The following is a 15,308-nucleotide window of genomic DNA, read 5'->3' on the forward strand; positions in this document are numbered from 1 at the left end:
ATGTTTTACAGTGTCCAGCAGCAACTGATAAAGACTCCTGCATACACAAAATGTGAAGAAAAGTCTGAAAACAATAACATTCAGATTCATGGCAAAGGTAAACATTGAACCAACGTTAATCCCTCACACACAAAGTGTTAGTGAATATTGATCAAGTTTATCCAATACTCAGACAAAACAAATACAACTCAATGTGTAAAGAGAATGAGATTCTCACACTCCACCTGATGCTGTTGCATACAAAACCAAACTGGCACTATAGTTATTCAATGGCAGAATACTGCAGAACTAATCTCACATTAGCATTTACCTTGAGATACTGGCAGTGAGTGGATGAAGTTCAGACGCCCAACAATTAGTGGAAATTAGTATGGAGAACAGATGAACAACAGAATATCCCAGTGCAGACACAATGGGCTGAATGGCTATATCAATTCTGTGACTCTGTCATAAATCACTAAATGCAGAAGAGTTAAAGGCCCAATCACAACACCATTAAAAACTACTATCACAGAATGAATCTCCGTCACAGAGAATTCTTTTTCCTAAATTCATTCATGGGATGAGGGCATCACTGGCTAGGCCAGTATTTGTTGCTCATCCCTAACTGCTCAGGGGTTAGTTATGAGTCAACCACATTACTGTGGGTCTGGAGACACAAGGGTGGCAGTTTCCTTATAGGACATTAGTGCACTAAATGGGTTTTCCTGAAAATCAACCATAGATTCCTGGTGATGATTGGACTCTTAGAATATTATTGGCTGCCAGAGAATTAAGCAACTTTCAGACATAAAAGAGTTGAAAGTAGTTGGTACTGATTGTGTACTTGACTCTCTCAGTCACACAGCAGAAACTGACAAGTATAGATCAATTCCAAAACACTCAAGTGGACACAACAGAAACTGACAGGTGTAGACTGGTAACTGCTCTCTCATATTCATTCTGCAGAAACTGAAAGGGAGAGAATGATACATAAATATACACGTGCTGCACACACACAGACAACTAAACTAACACATTCACTTAGCAAACACTGGCAGCTACAGTCTGCTTAATGCACTTGCACATTTATAAATAAGATGCTGACAGATACAGATTCATAACTCAATCCTGAGATACCCAGAGCAGAATATAACAGGGACAGATTGGACAATCATACACATGTGCACATGGCAGGACATTTCAGAGGAAGACTGATAACTACATTCTCATCATCAAAACTCATTGGAACAGAATAACACTCCCTGTTTCAAATCGCATACATTGACATATACAGTTTGATAATTACACTCATGTTTACAGCACAGAAACTGACAGGTAGATAATTAATAACAAAAATTGCTGGAAAATTCACAGGTTTGGCAGCATTGTGGAGGGAAATCAGACTTAACATTTGAGGTCTACTGACCCCTCCTCGGAACTGATTGTGTGTATTTTCCTAGCTACCATTTGGTCTTCGCTGTGCTGGGGAAACTGAGAGTAGATTGGGTGTCCACTGTGCAGAACACCTACATTCTGTCCAGCAAAAATGTCCCTGAGCTTCTAGTAGCGTGCCACTTCAACACACCACCCAGTTCCCTGCCAACATCTGTTTCAGGCTTGCTGCAGTGCTTCAACAAAGTTCAGTGCAACCTAGAAGAACAGCACCTCATTTTCTGCTTGGGAACTCAACAGCATTCTGGACTCATTTATTGAATTCTACAACTTTAGAGCTAGAGCTCTCCCGTATCATTACCCAAAACCTCTCACACCACGCAGTGTTATCATAGGGTCTTCTATTGTACACCACAACTCACTAACAGTCTCTATTAATAGCTATTACCATCCTCGTCTGACTGTGATCCACTAGTTTATCTGTCCAACTGCTCTTCCCACTCTTTGGATTCTATATCCATCCACCATTTACTCCCTTACCCTTCAACACACACTATCTTCTGCAGTAAAACTAATATTTTCCTGGCTACCATCTCTTCTCAGGAAGGGTTACTAGACTGGAAATTTTAACTCTGATTTCTGTCCACAGACTCTGTCAGACCTGCTGAGCTTTTTCAGCAATTTGTTTTAGTTTCTGATTTCCAGCATCTACAGTTCTTTGGTTTTCATTTAGAGATTAATAACTACATTTTCATATTCACAGAGCAGAAACTACCAGGGAATAGTGATAACCACATTCACATGTTCACAAAAGAAAATCTGTCATGCAAACATTGATAAATGCACTCGCATTTACATTACAGAGCCTGATCGGGAAGGGTCCTTAACTAAACAAGACATTCATGAAGCAAAAACTGCCAGGGACTGTTTAAAAAGTAAATTTTCATATTCACATAGCAGAACCTGGCAGACTTAGATTGACAATTACCCAAACACATTCAGTATTGAGTACAGTTGTTGGGAGATCACCTTGCAGCTGTACATGACATTGGTTAGGCCACTGTTGGAATATTGCATGCAATTCTGATCTCCTTCCTATAGGAATGATATTGTGAATCTTAAAAGGTTTCAGAAAAGATTTACAAGGATGTTGCCAGGTTTGGAGGATTTGAGCTATCGGGAGAGGTTGAATAGGCTAGGGCTGTTTTTCCTGGAGCATCAGAGGCTGAGGGGTGACATGATGGAGGTTTATAAAATCATGAGGGGCATGGATAGCATAAATAGACAAAGTCTTTTCCCTGGGGTGGAGGGAGTCCAGAACTAGAGGGCATAGGTTTAGGGTGAGAGGGAAAAGATATAAAAGAGACCTAAAGGGCACATTTTGATGCAGAGGGTGGTACTTGTATGGAATGACCTGCCAGGAGGAAGTGGTGGAGGCTAGTACAATTGCAGCATTTAAAAGGCATCGAGATGGGTATATGAATAGGAAGTATTTGGAGGGATATGGGCTGGGTGCTGTCAGGTGGGACGAGATTGGGTTGGGATATCTAGTTGACATGGACAAGTTGGACCGAAGGGTCTGTTTCCGTGCTGTACATCTCTATGACATTCACCAAGCAGATTTCCTCAGATGGCTAAGGGAATTCAGCATGTCCATAAAGACTCTTGCAAATTTTTATAGGTGCACGACAGAAAGCATCCCATTTGGATGTGTCACAGCGTAGTATGGCTTCTGCTTTGCCCAAGACCTCAAGAAACTACAGAGAGTTGTGACTCAGCCCAGTCCATCACTGAAAGCAGCCTTCCATCCAAAGGCTCCATTTCCACTTCCCCCTATCTCGGGAAAGCAACCAACAACCCATCTGACCCCAGTTATACGCTCCTCCCCTGGTCTGCCAGGTAGAAAATACAGAAGTTTGAACACACTATCCAACAGGTTGAACAACTGCTTCTTCGCTATTATTAGACTTTTGAATAGATGCTAATCTCTGTCTGCACCTTCTCTGCAGCTTTAACACTGTATTCTGTTCTCTTACCTTGATGGGCTTTGAATGAGATGATTTCCCTGTAAGGTGCACAAAACAATACTTTATCTCAGGACATGTGATAACAATGATATAATTAAATGAATAGCTGCAGTCTTATGTTCATATAGCAGAATCTGAAGGGTACAGGCTGATAACTACAGTCACACAAACTGACAGGAAAAGATGAATAAATACACTCAAAACACTGGAAGTACAGAGCCTGACAGGGTAATATTGATAACTAAACTCTCACATTCACAAAGCAGAAGCTGATAGCAACAGCTAAAAACTCAGCTCACACGTTCACATAGCAGGGATAGATTGACAATTATTTAAATATATTCACCAAGCAGAAACTGACAGCTACAGATTGATAACTATATTTATGTATTCACGCAGCAGAGTCTGAAAGGTACAGATTGAGTTACTCACTTTGACAAAGAAGAAATTGACAGGTAGAGAATGATAACTGTACTCCCACATTCACATCGCTGAAACTGACAGCTACAGTTTGATTAATACACCCATATTCACAGCAGAATCTGATGGGTACTGATCAATAACTGTATTCACATATTGACAGGAAATAAACTGACAGGGACAGATTGGTATCGACTCTCTCAAATTGATGTGGTAGAAACAGATTGTCAAAGACACTCTGGTGTCAAATAGCAAAACCTAACAGGTACTGTTTGATAATTGCATTCACACATTGGTATAGCTAAAGCAGACAAATAGAGATCAATATCTACATTCACACAGAAGAACTGATGGGTACAATTTGACTGCATTTAATATTCATACAGCAGAAACTGACAGGTAGATATTGATAATGACACTTGCGTTCTCATAGCTGAAACTGACAGGTTCAGGTTGATAACTACAGTCTACACACTGTAGAAACTGTTCCGGACAGATTGATATGTAAACTCACACATTGACAGGGCAGAAACTGACAGGTACATATTGATCATTAAACTCTCATATCCCCATCAGTGAAACACATTTTATTTATATAAAATGTATTTAACAACCAGTCCCTGCAAGTTTACTCTGTGTGGATATATGAATTTAGTTATCAATCTATACCTGTCAGTTTATGCTATGTGAATGTGTGAGCGTAGTTATTAATCTAAACTGTCAGTCTCTGCAATGCCAAAATGTAACTATATTTATCAGAGTGTGACAGGGACAGATTGATAACTACATTCACTCACACATTTCCACAGCTTATATTGACAGATACACGTTGACAGCTGTACTCCCACATTCACCTTGCAGGAACAGACAGGTATGGATTGATAAGGAAACTCTCAGATCCAGATACACACTTGTATTGATTTGCCCTATTGTGGACGTGTTGGTTAGTATCTGGTTCTCAGTGAATTGGTATAGATATTTTTATTACAATCACCAGACAAAGAGCAGCTCAGGCCAAGAATAGAATCAGACCTATAGTTAGACTTTCCGGTTTGAAAGAAAAACAGCCTACTGATTATTAAATGAATATTGCATTCAAAGGTTTGATATTGTCAAACTTAATGTTGATTTACAGGAGATGTCTTTTCTGTCTTCCTCCAGACAAATACTTGAAGGACCAGGACACATTCCCTCGGGGCGAAGCCAAGTGTGATCAGTTTTTTCTAACAAACAGCAGGTATGTTACCGTTATCAGACTAAAGAACGTCCTGTTCACAGTCACAGAGCTGTATGAATTAGACGCACATTCAGCTCAATTTCAAACAAAGAGTCAAATACCACCAAGGAATTACAATGTTTTTATCTCTGTCCATTCTCCATGCACATTACCCCATTTCCAATATATGTTATTATTCCCAGCCAAATAGTCATAGATTTATACAGCACAGAAACAGACACTTCGGCTGGACTCATCCATGCCAACCAGATATCCTGAACTAATCCAATCTCATTTGCCAGCACATGGCCCATATCCCTCTAAACCCTTCCTATTCATGTATCCATCCAAGTGCCTTTTAAATGATGTAATTGTACCAGTCTCCAACAATTTCTCTGGCAGCTCATTCTATACACACACTATGTCACATTGAAAAAACTGCCCTCCAGATTCCTTTTAAATCTTCCCCTCTAACTCTAAGCCTATGCCCTCTTGCTCTGGACTCCCCTACCCCAGGGAATAAATGTTGTCTATTTATCCTATCCATAGCTCTCACGATTTTATAAACCTCTATTAGGTTACCCGTCTAAAAACAGCCTTTAGCCTATTCAACATCTTCCGATACCTCAAATACTCCAACCCTGGCAACATCCTTGTAAATCCTTTCTGAACACCTTCAAGTTTCACAATCTCTTTCCGATAGACCAGAATTGCATGCAATATTCCAACAGTGGCCTAACCAATGTCCTGTACACCACAACATGACCTCCCAACTCCTGTAATAAATTCACTGACCAATAAAGCAAAGCATACCAAACGTCTTCTTCACTATCCTATCAACCTGCAACTCCACTTTCAAAGAGCAATGAACCTGCGTACCAAGGTCTCTTTGTTCAGCAACACTCCACTCCCTAGGACCTTATCATTAAGTATATAAGTCCTAATAAGATTTGCTTTCCCAAAATGCAGCACCTCACATTTATCTAAATTAAACTCCATCTGCCACTTCTCAGCCCATTGGCCCATCTGATCAAGATCCTGTTGTAATCCCAGGTAATCTTCTTCGCTGTCCATTACACCACCAACTTTGGTGTCATCTGCATACTTACTAACTATATGTCTTGTCAGGTGGGTCAGTGGGCTGAGGAGTGGCATTTGTAGTTTAGTTTACATTTTGAAAAGGCAAACCAAGACATGAATTCCACATTTAATGGTAGGGCATTAGGGAGTGTTGCTGAACGAAGAAACCTCAGAAGATTTCCTTGAATGTACTCCAACAGGTTTATTTGGAAGCACTAGCTGTCAAAGCACTGTTCCTTCTTCAACCACCTGATGAAGGTGCAGTGCTTCAAAAGCTAGTGTTTCCAAATAAACTTGTTGGACGAAAGCTTGGTTTGTGTCATTTTTCACTTTGTCCATCCGAGTCCAACACTGGTACTTCCAAATCTATGAAAGTAGTCACAGATAGACTGGGAGGTGAAGAAGGCATTTGGCATGCTTGCCTTCATTGTTCAGAATATTGTGTAGGAGTTGGCAGGTCATCTGGTGGCTATGGGAGGATATTGGTGAATCCACTTTCAGGAGATTGTGTACAATTCTCATCAACCTGCTGCAGGAAGGATGTTGTTAAACTTGAGGTGGTACAGTAAAGATTTACAAGGATGTTATAGAGATATAGAGTACAGCTTAGAAACAGACCTTTTGGCCCACCATGTCCATGATGTTCAACAAACAGCAAACTGCATTCATCCCATTTACCTGCACTTGGCCCATAGCTGACTATATATTGGCTTTTCAAAAGCACGTTCCGATGCTGCTTAAATGTTGCGAGAGTACTCAATCACCCTCTCAGGCAGAACGTTCCAAACTTTACCCACCCTCTGGGTCAAAATATTTTTCTCACATTTCCTCAAAGCTGTTTTCTCCTCAACTTCAATTTGTGTCCTCTGGATTTAGACACATCGGTCACGGGGAGAAAGATTCTCTCAATCTACTCTGCCTACATTTCTGATAATTTGGAGATGCTGGTGTTGGACTGGGGTGTACAAAGTTAAAAATCACACAACACTAGGTTATAGTCCTACAGGTTTAATTGGAAGCACTAGCTTTCGGAACGACCCTCCTTCATCAGGTGATAGTCAAAAATAGAAAAATCATGCCCACAAGGATCACCTAGTTGGGAGAGCTAGCTTTTTATTAATGAAGTTAAACAAGACAGGGTAAGAGTGAAATATGTTAGTCTCAGTGTACAAGTGAACTTCTAATCAAATTTAAATGCATGGTATCACATTGGTCAAAAAGTAAACTCCACTTGTTTATTCAGAAATACTGAGCCCCCTATTGCATGGTCACAATATATTCCAGTTAAATAGGGAAAGAAGTAAATAAACATTCAGATTAAGTATTCATCCAATTATCTCACCATGGTTTAAACTTGCTGTCTGACTCTACGACTGTATGTAATTCATGTACCAATTCTGTTTGTCCAAACTGGAGGAATTAGATAGCAGGCCAAGTGTCAGATTGAAACAAATATCACAATTTAATTCATTTCCACAAAGTGAAAACAGAACACACCTCTTACAAAACAACTGAATAAATATGTTGTTTTCAAGTGGTCCAAAGGGAAATGAAATATTGACATGAAAACGTACACATTGAGACAGATCCCCAGGGATTATTGGATACAGAATGAAAAAGCTGTCAGACAGTGGTCTTGTTATAAACATGTGAACAATAAATTCAAAATGCACATTCAGAATATAACTTACAATCATAAACCGTACCATATAATAGAAGTTGTGGAAATTGTCCAAACTGGTCTATACTGTCAGAGACTGACAATGGTATAAAAAGTCTCACTTTCTTTTACAGTCCATAGAATTTCTCCATTGCAGGTAGAGGTCATTTGGCCCAACCCCCTGCAACAACTCTCCAAAGCGGATGTCACCCAGATGTAGACCCCCACCGGAGATATTGATAACAATGTTCAAATTTTAACAGTGCTGAAACTGACATGGACAGATTGATAATTAAACAATCACATTCACAGAGCAAAAACTGTCATATTCACATAGCAGGAGCCAACAGGTATGGGGTGATAACTTCACTCAAGTATACATATACGAGAATCTTATTGGGAGAGAGTAATACCTCGACTCGTAAATTCAGTGAGTGAAACCCACAGGTACAGGCAGATAACTTCACTCAAGTATGCACATCGCAGAACTGACAGGGAGAGAGTGACAACTGTACTCACATATTCACGTGGCAGAATTTGCGAGTTGCAGATTGATATATAGGGTCTCATTGTAAGTATAAAATGGTTGGGCATATTCTCCCTGGAGATCTCACCCCTGCTCTTGGGGTGGCACAGTGGCTCAGTGGTTAGCACTGATGCCTCACAGCACCAGGGTCCCAGGTTCGATTCCAGCCTTGGGTGACTGTCTGTGTGCAGAAGCTGATATTCATAGGGTATGGGAGTGGAGGGTAGTCAGTCCTACCTGAGTCTCTCCAAAGTGGTATCTGGTACATTCAAAATTGTAGGTACTGCATGAAACACATTCTTATGTCAATGGATGACACCTACAGAGCACTTCAGAAGGTTTGAGTTATAGTCCAGTAACATACTGACATGTGAAGACTGTGAAATAGGGTTTACAAAAATGGTTTACATCCCAGAAACAGATGGGCACAGATTGGTGTTGAGAGTGTGGTGCTGGAAAAGTACAGCAGGTCAGGCAGCATCCGAGAAGCAGGAAAATCCATGTATCGGGCATAAGCCCTTCATCTCGATGTTTCAAGCATAAGCCCTCTGATCTTCAGCATCTGCAGAACTCGCCTCTCCTAGGGGCACAGATTGCAGAAATATTTCTAAGTGGCTGGCAAATAGCATAACGTTTTACTGCTTACATCAGTGCTTGATGGATACAGAATAAAATCTCTCTTGAAGTAACACAGTTGACTATTACAGAGAAGAGCAGAATCTGAATGGACAGCAGTTGAGTTAATGCAAAATGTGTAACAAGGACACGACAGATACAAAGTTAAAGTGACACACATATATATATCATGCTAACAGTTGCTGATTAACAGGCATTTGCATAACACTGAGAAATGCTATAATCTCTAAATGAAGCTGCACAACGCTTAAGTAGTTATCGATAGGTCTCTGGGCCCACAGTTATCAATCAAATTCTCAGAAATATATTAATCCCACACTCAAGACGAGACTCAACTCTTGACTCAAGAAAAGTATGACACAGAAACTTTTTCTTTTCATTTCTCTTCAACTCCGTGCAATTGAGAATGAGTTGCATCGACCCCAAGCGTAGAAAACACTCACGGTCAGGTTCCAGCGGATTGTGTAACTTGACAACAAATGTAAAGTCAATTTTAGATGGATGAGTTTTTTTTTCACACAGTGGTAAGTTCTGTGTTAATTCAGAATTCAGAGGAAACTGAGTGACAGACAGAGCAGGGCAATGTCTTTGATCATCCAGCTCCGCCTCCAGCTCACTCCAGCCCCAGCTGTACCTGGGCTGGAACCTTTTCTCCCCAAAGGTAAAAACAATGACTGCAGATGCTGGAAACCAGATTCTGGATTAGTGGTACTGGAAGAGCACAGCAGTTCAGGCAGCATCCAAGGAGCAGCAAAATCGACGTTTCGGGCAAAAGCCCTTCATCAGGAATAAAGGCAGAGAGCCTGAAGCGTGGAGAGATAAGCTAGAGGAGGGTGAGGGTGTGGAGAAAGTAGCATAGAGTATAATAGGTGAGTGGGGGAGGGGATGAAGGTGATAGGTCATGGAGGTGGAGTGGATAGGTGGAAAAGGAGATAGGCAAGTAGGACAAATCTGGACAAGTCTTGGGGACAGTGCTGAGCTGGAAGTTTGGAACTGCGGTGAGGTGAGGGAAGGGGAAATGAGGAAACTGTTGAAGTCCACATTGATGCCCTGGGGTTGAAGTGTTCCGAGGCAGAAGGTGAGGCGTTCTTCCTCCAGGCGTCTGGTGGTGAGGGAGCGGCGGTGAAGGAGGCCCAGGACCTCCATGTCCTCGGCAGAGTGGGAGGGGGAGTTGAAGTGTTGGGCCACGGGGCGGTTTGGTTGATTGGTGCGGGTGTCCCGGAGATGTTCCCTAAAGCGCTCTGCTAGGAGGCGCCCAGTCTCCCCAATGTAGAGGAGACCGTATCGGGAGCAACGGATACAATAAATGATATTAGTGGATGTGCAGGTAAAACTTTGGATGTGGAAGGCTCCTTTAGGGCCTTGGATAGAGGTGAGGGAGGAGGTGTGGGCGCAGGTATTACAGTTCCTGTGGTGGCAGGGAAAGGTGCCAGGATGGGAGGGTGGGTTGTAGGGGTGCATGGACCTGACCAGGTAGTCACGGAGGGAATGACCTTTGCAGAAGGCAGAAAGGGGTGGTGAGGGAAATATATCCCTGGTGGTGGGGTCTTTTTGGAGGTGGTGGAAATGTCGGCAGATGATTTGGTTTATGCGAAGGTTGGGAGAGTGGAAGGTGACCACCAGAGGTGTTCTGTCCTTGTTACGGTTGGGGGGGGGGGGGGGGGTCTGAGGGCGGAGGTACAGGATGTGGACGAGATGCGTTGGAGGGCATCTTTAACCACGTGGGAAGGGAAATTGTGGTCTCTAAAGAAGGAGGCCATCTGGTGTGTTCTGTGGTGGAACTGGTCCTCCTGGGAGCGGATACGGCGGAGGGGAGGAATTGGGAATACGGGATGGCATTTTTGCAAGAGGTAGGGTGGGAAGAGGTGTAATCCAGGTAGCTGTGGGAGTCAGTGGGTTTGTAAAAAAATGTCAGTGTCAAATCGGTCGTCATTAATGGAGATGAAGAGGTCCAGGAAGGGGAGGGAGGTGTCAGAGATGGTCCAGGTAAATTTCAGGTCAGGGTGGAATGTGTTGGTGAAGTTGATGAATTGCTCAACCTCCTCGCGGGAGCACGAGGTGGCGCCAATGCAGTCATCAATGTAGCGGAGGAAGAGGTGGGGAGTGGTGCCGGTGTAATTACAGAAGATCAACTGTTCTACGACAAAGAGACAGGCATAGCTGGGACCCATACGTGTGCCCATGGCTACCCCTTTGGTCTGGAGGAAGTGGGAGGATTCGAAGGAGAAATTGTTAAGGGTGAGGACCAGTTCGGCTAAACGAATGAAAGTGTTGGTGGAAGGGTACAGTTGGGGACGTCTGGAGAGGAAAAACCGGAGGGCTTGGAGGCCCAGGTCATGGCGGATGGAGGTGTAGCGGGATTGGATATCCATGGTGAAGATGAGGCGTTAGGGGCCGGGGAAACGGAAGTCTTGGAGGAGTTGGAGGGCATGGGTGGTGTCTCGAACTTATGTGGGGAGTTCCTGGACTAGGGGGGAATAGGACAGTGTCGTGGTAGGTAGAGATGAGTTCAGTGGGGCAGGAGCATGCTGAGACAATGGGTCGCCCAGGGTGGTCAGGCTTGTGGATCTTGGGAAGGAGGTAGAACCAGGCAGTGTGGGGTTCCCGGACTATGAGGTTGGAAGCTGTGGGTGGGAGATCTCCTGAGGTGTTGAGGTTCTGTTTGGGCTGGGAGATGATGGTTTGGTGTTGGGGGCGTGGGGTCATGGTCGAGGTGGAAGTAGGAAGAGGTATCCTCGAGTTGGCGTTTGGCTTCAGCGGTGTAGAGTTCAGTGCGCCAGACTACCACTGCGCCCCTTTTATCTACTGGCTTGATGGTGAGGTTGGGATTGGAGCAGAGGGTTTGGAGGGCTGCGCATTGTGAGGGTGAGAGGTTGGAGTGGGGGAGGGGGGTAGACAGATTGAGGCGGTTAATGCCCCGGCGGCAGTTGGAAATGAAGAGGTCGAGGGCAGGTAATAGGCCAGCACGGGGTGTCCAGGTGGTTGCAGTGTGTTGGAGGTGGCCGGGAATCCTGATTGTAAAAGTAAGTTCGGAGGCGGAGGCGACGGAAGAATTGTTTGACATCACGGCGTGTTTTAAATTCATTGCATGGACGGAGGGGGGTGAAGGTGAGTCCTTTGCTGAGGACTGATCGTTCGTCCTCAGTGAGGGGGAAGTCTGGAGGGATGGTGAAAACCCGGCAGGGCTGGGAGCGGGGAGCTGGGATCTGGTGTGGGTGTGGAGTTGGGAGTGGGGGTGGAACCTTTAACTGGAGTGGGTGTGGTGGTGGGGGGAATGGAGGTGGAGTCATGAGCAGGGGTAGTGTTCCCCTCGGGGTCCCAGTAAAGTTAAAATCCCCTACCATAACCACCCTATTATTCTAACAGATAGCTGGGACTCCTTACAAGTTTGTTTCTCAATTTCCCTTTGACTATTCAGGGGTCTATAATGCAATCCCAATAAGGTGATTATCCCTTTCTTATTTCTCAGTTCCACCCAAATAATTACCCTGGATGTATTTCCGGGAATATCGTCCCTCAGCACAGCTGTAATGCTATCCCTTATCATAAATGCCACTACCCCTCCTCTCTTGCCTCCCTTTCTATCCTTCCTGTAGCATTTGTATCCTGGAACATTAAGCTGCCAGTCCTGCCCATCCCTGAGCCATGTTTCTGTAATTAGAATGATATCCCAGTCCCATGTTCCTAACCATGCCCTGAGTTCATCTACTTTCCCTGTTAGGCCCCTTGCTTTGAAGTAAATGCAGTTTAATGTATTACTCCTATTTTGTCCCTGCTTGCCCTGACTGTTTGACTTGCTTCTGTTATCAACTGTACCAGTCGCAGACTGATCTCTTTCCTCACTACTTTCGTGGTTCCCAACCCCTCATTTCCGTCCATCCCGCCCCCCCCCCCCCCCAAACCACCCCACCTTACTAGTTTAAATCCTCCCAAGCAGATCTAGGAAATTTCCCTGCTAATATATTAGTCCCCTTCCAATTTAGGTACAATCCGTCCTTCTTGTACAGGTCACTTCTATCCCAAAAGAGATTACAATGATCCAAAAATGTGAATCTTTCCCCCATACACCAGCTCCTCAGCCATGCATTAATCTGCTCTATCCTCCTATTCCTGCCCTCACTAGCTTGTAGCACTGGGAATAACCTTTTTAAATTTCTGCCTAACTCTCTGTAATCTCCCTTCAGAATCTCAATCGTTTCCCTTCCTATGTCATTGTTTCCAATGTGGACAATGTCCTCTTACTGTCCCTGTTCCCCCGTAAGACATTCTGCACCCTCTCTGAGACATCCTTGATCCTGGCAACAGGGAACCAACACACCATTCTGCTGTATCGCTGCTGGCCACAGAAACGTCTGTCTGTACCTCAGACTACAGAATCCCCTAACACAATTAATCTCTTGGAAGCCGATGTACCCCTCGTTGCATGAGAGCCAGTCTCAGTACCAGAAACTTGGATTCTCAGGGGAACGTAGCATGAACAGCCATCACACCCCCCCCCCCCCCCCCAACACTTTCCAAAACATCATACCTGTCCAAAAGGAAATCAAATATTGACATGAAGAGATACACATTCAGACAGATACCCAGAGGTTATTGGACACAGAGTGCGAAAGCTCTCAGAAAGTGGTCTGGTTATAAACATGTGAATAATAAATTCAAAATACAGATGCAGAATATAACTTACAATCAAAAACTACACCATTGAATAAAAGTTGTGGAAATTATCCAAACTGCTTTATACTGTCGAGACTGACAATGATAGAAAAAGCCGCACTTTCATTTACAGTACATAGAATTTCTCCAGTGCAGATAGAGGTCATTTGGCCCATCCCCCTGCAACAACTCTCCAAAGTGGATCCCACGCTGATGTAGACCCCACCCTATCCCCATAACTCCACGTTTACCATAGTTAACCCACTGACACTGCACATCCTTGAATAATACAGGATAATTTACTATGGCTAATCCAGCAAACCTGCATATGTTTGACCATGCAGAGAAACTAGAGCACTCAGAGGAAACTCATGGAGACACGGGCAGAATGTGCAAACTGCACACAGATAATGAACCAAGGCTGGAATGGAATCTGTGTCCCTGGCACCTCTGTGCCACCATGCCACCCTGACATGGATGGCAATAGATAAAATCTTATTCATGTTGAGCAACAGAGATTTGAAGTAAATAGAGCTCCTGCAGTTTCTGCAAGTGTCATGTTAAACAGAGACAAGTACACTCACTTAATCACAGAGCACAAACTGACATGTACAGATACTTTCAGGTACAGATGCACTCATCAATTCATATAGTTGAATCTGTCAGGGATAGACTGATGATTGCACAAACACATTCACATTGCAGAAACAGACAGGTACATTTTGATAACACACCCACATTCCCAGAGCAGAATCTCACAGGTATATATTGATAAGTACATTTTTACATTCACCTAGAATCTAATGGGGCAGATTGATAACTAAAATTGCATTGACATAGCAAAAGCTGACAGGTAAAGACTGAAAATGACACTCTCATATTCACAGGGGCAGAATCTGACAGGGGCAGATAGATAATTGGACTGTCATATTCACATCACAGAAACTGACAGGGAGAGATAGAAAACTAGACAGTCATATTCAAATTACAGAAACTAATGGACAGATCAATAACTACACTTCCATATTCACAGATCAGAAACTTACAGGTACAGATGGATAGGCAAAGGTGAGGACTGCAGATGTTGGAGATTAGAGTCGGGAGTGTGGTGCTGGAAAAGCACAGCAGGTCAGGAAGCATCCAAGGAGCAGGAGAATTGACGTTTTGTTTAAAAGCGCTTCAACATTACAGATGGATAACTACACCAATACATTCATATCGAAGAAACGGACAGGGAAAGAATGATAATTAAACTCATGCATTCCTGTCACTAAAAGCAATAGGTACATTTCAATATGGACCCCCACATGTTCACTTCGCAGAAGATGGCAGGTTGACATTGATAACTACGTTCACATTTTAACAATGCAGAAACTGACATGGATGATTGATTAAACTATCCCATTTACAGACTAGAAACTGTCATATTCACACAGTAGACTCAAGTATGCATATAGCAGAATCTTACTGAGAGAGGGTGATACCTGTACTCACATATTCACATAGCAGAAGCTTAGAGCTGCAGATTGATACATAGGCTCTCATTGTAAGTATAAAATGGTTGGATATATTCTCATTGGAGTTTTGAAGAACAACCTTTCGAGCAAAAAAAAAGATCTGAAGGGAGTTCACAGAGTTGATGCTGGGAGTATGTCACTGCTCTTGAGAGAATCCCGAGTAAGGGACACAGTTTTGAACAGGAAGCCTTCTGTCTAA

The 15,308-nt window shown here is 43.3% G+C and overlaps 1 protein-coding gene across 9 annotated transcripts in view; it reads left to right on the top strand.

Annotated features, from left to right (window-relative positions):
* Positions 1–15,308, top strand: part of LOC122545994 (histone H2A-like) — a 44,294-nt gene that overhangs the window by 3,203 nt on the left and 25,783 nt on the right. For 4 of the 9 annotated variants that reach the window (XR_015755208.1, XR_015755207.1, XR_015755209.1 and 1 more), the window contains 2 exons: positions 12–97; positions 4,983–5,058. The gene's annotated coding sequence lies outside the window, so the exon portion shown is untranslated. Of the gene's footprint in view, positions 1–11; positions 98–4,982; positions 5,059–14,625; positions 14,746–15,308 lie in introns of those variants that run through there. The other 5 variants (XR_015755203.1, XR_015755204.1, XR_015755206.1 and 2 more) reach the window with 2 other exon arrangements.

The sequence above is a fragment of the Chiloscyllium plagiosum genome, unplaced genomic scaffold (assembly GCF_037043375.1).
Source record: "Chiloscyllium plagiosum isolate Xiang-an unplaced genomic scaffold, Cpla_swu_hap1 HiC_scaffold_49, whole genome shotgun sequence".
In the NCBI taxonomy this organism is placed as follows: Eukaryota; Metazoa; Chordata; class Chondrichthyes; order Orectolobiformes; family Hemiscylliidae; genus Chiloscyllium; species Chiloscyllium plagiosum.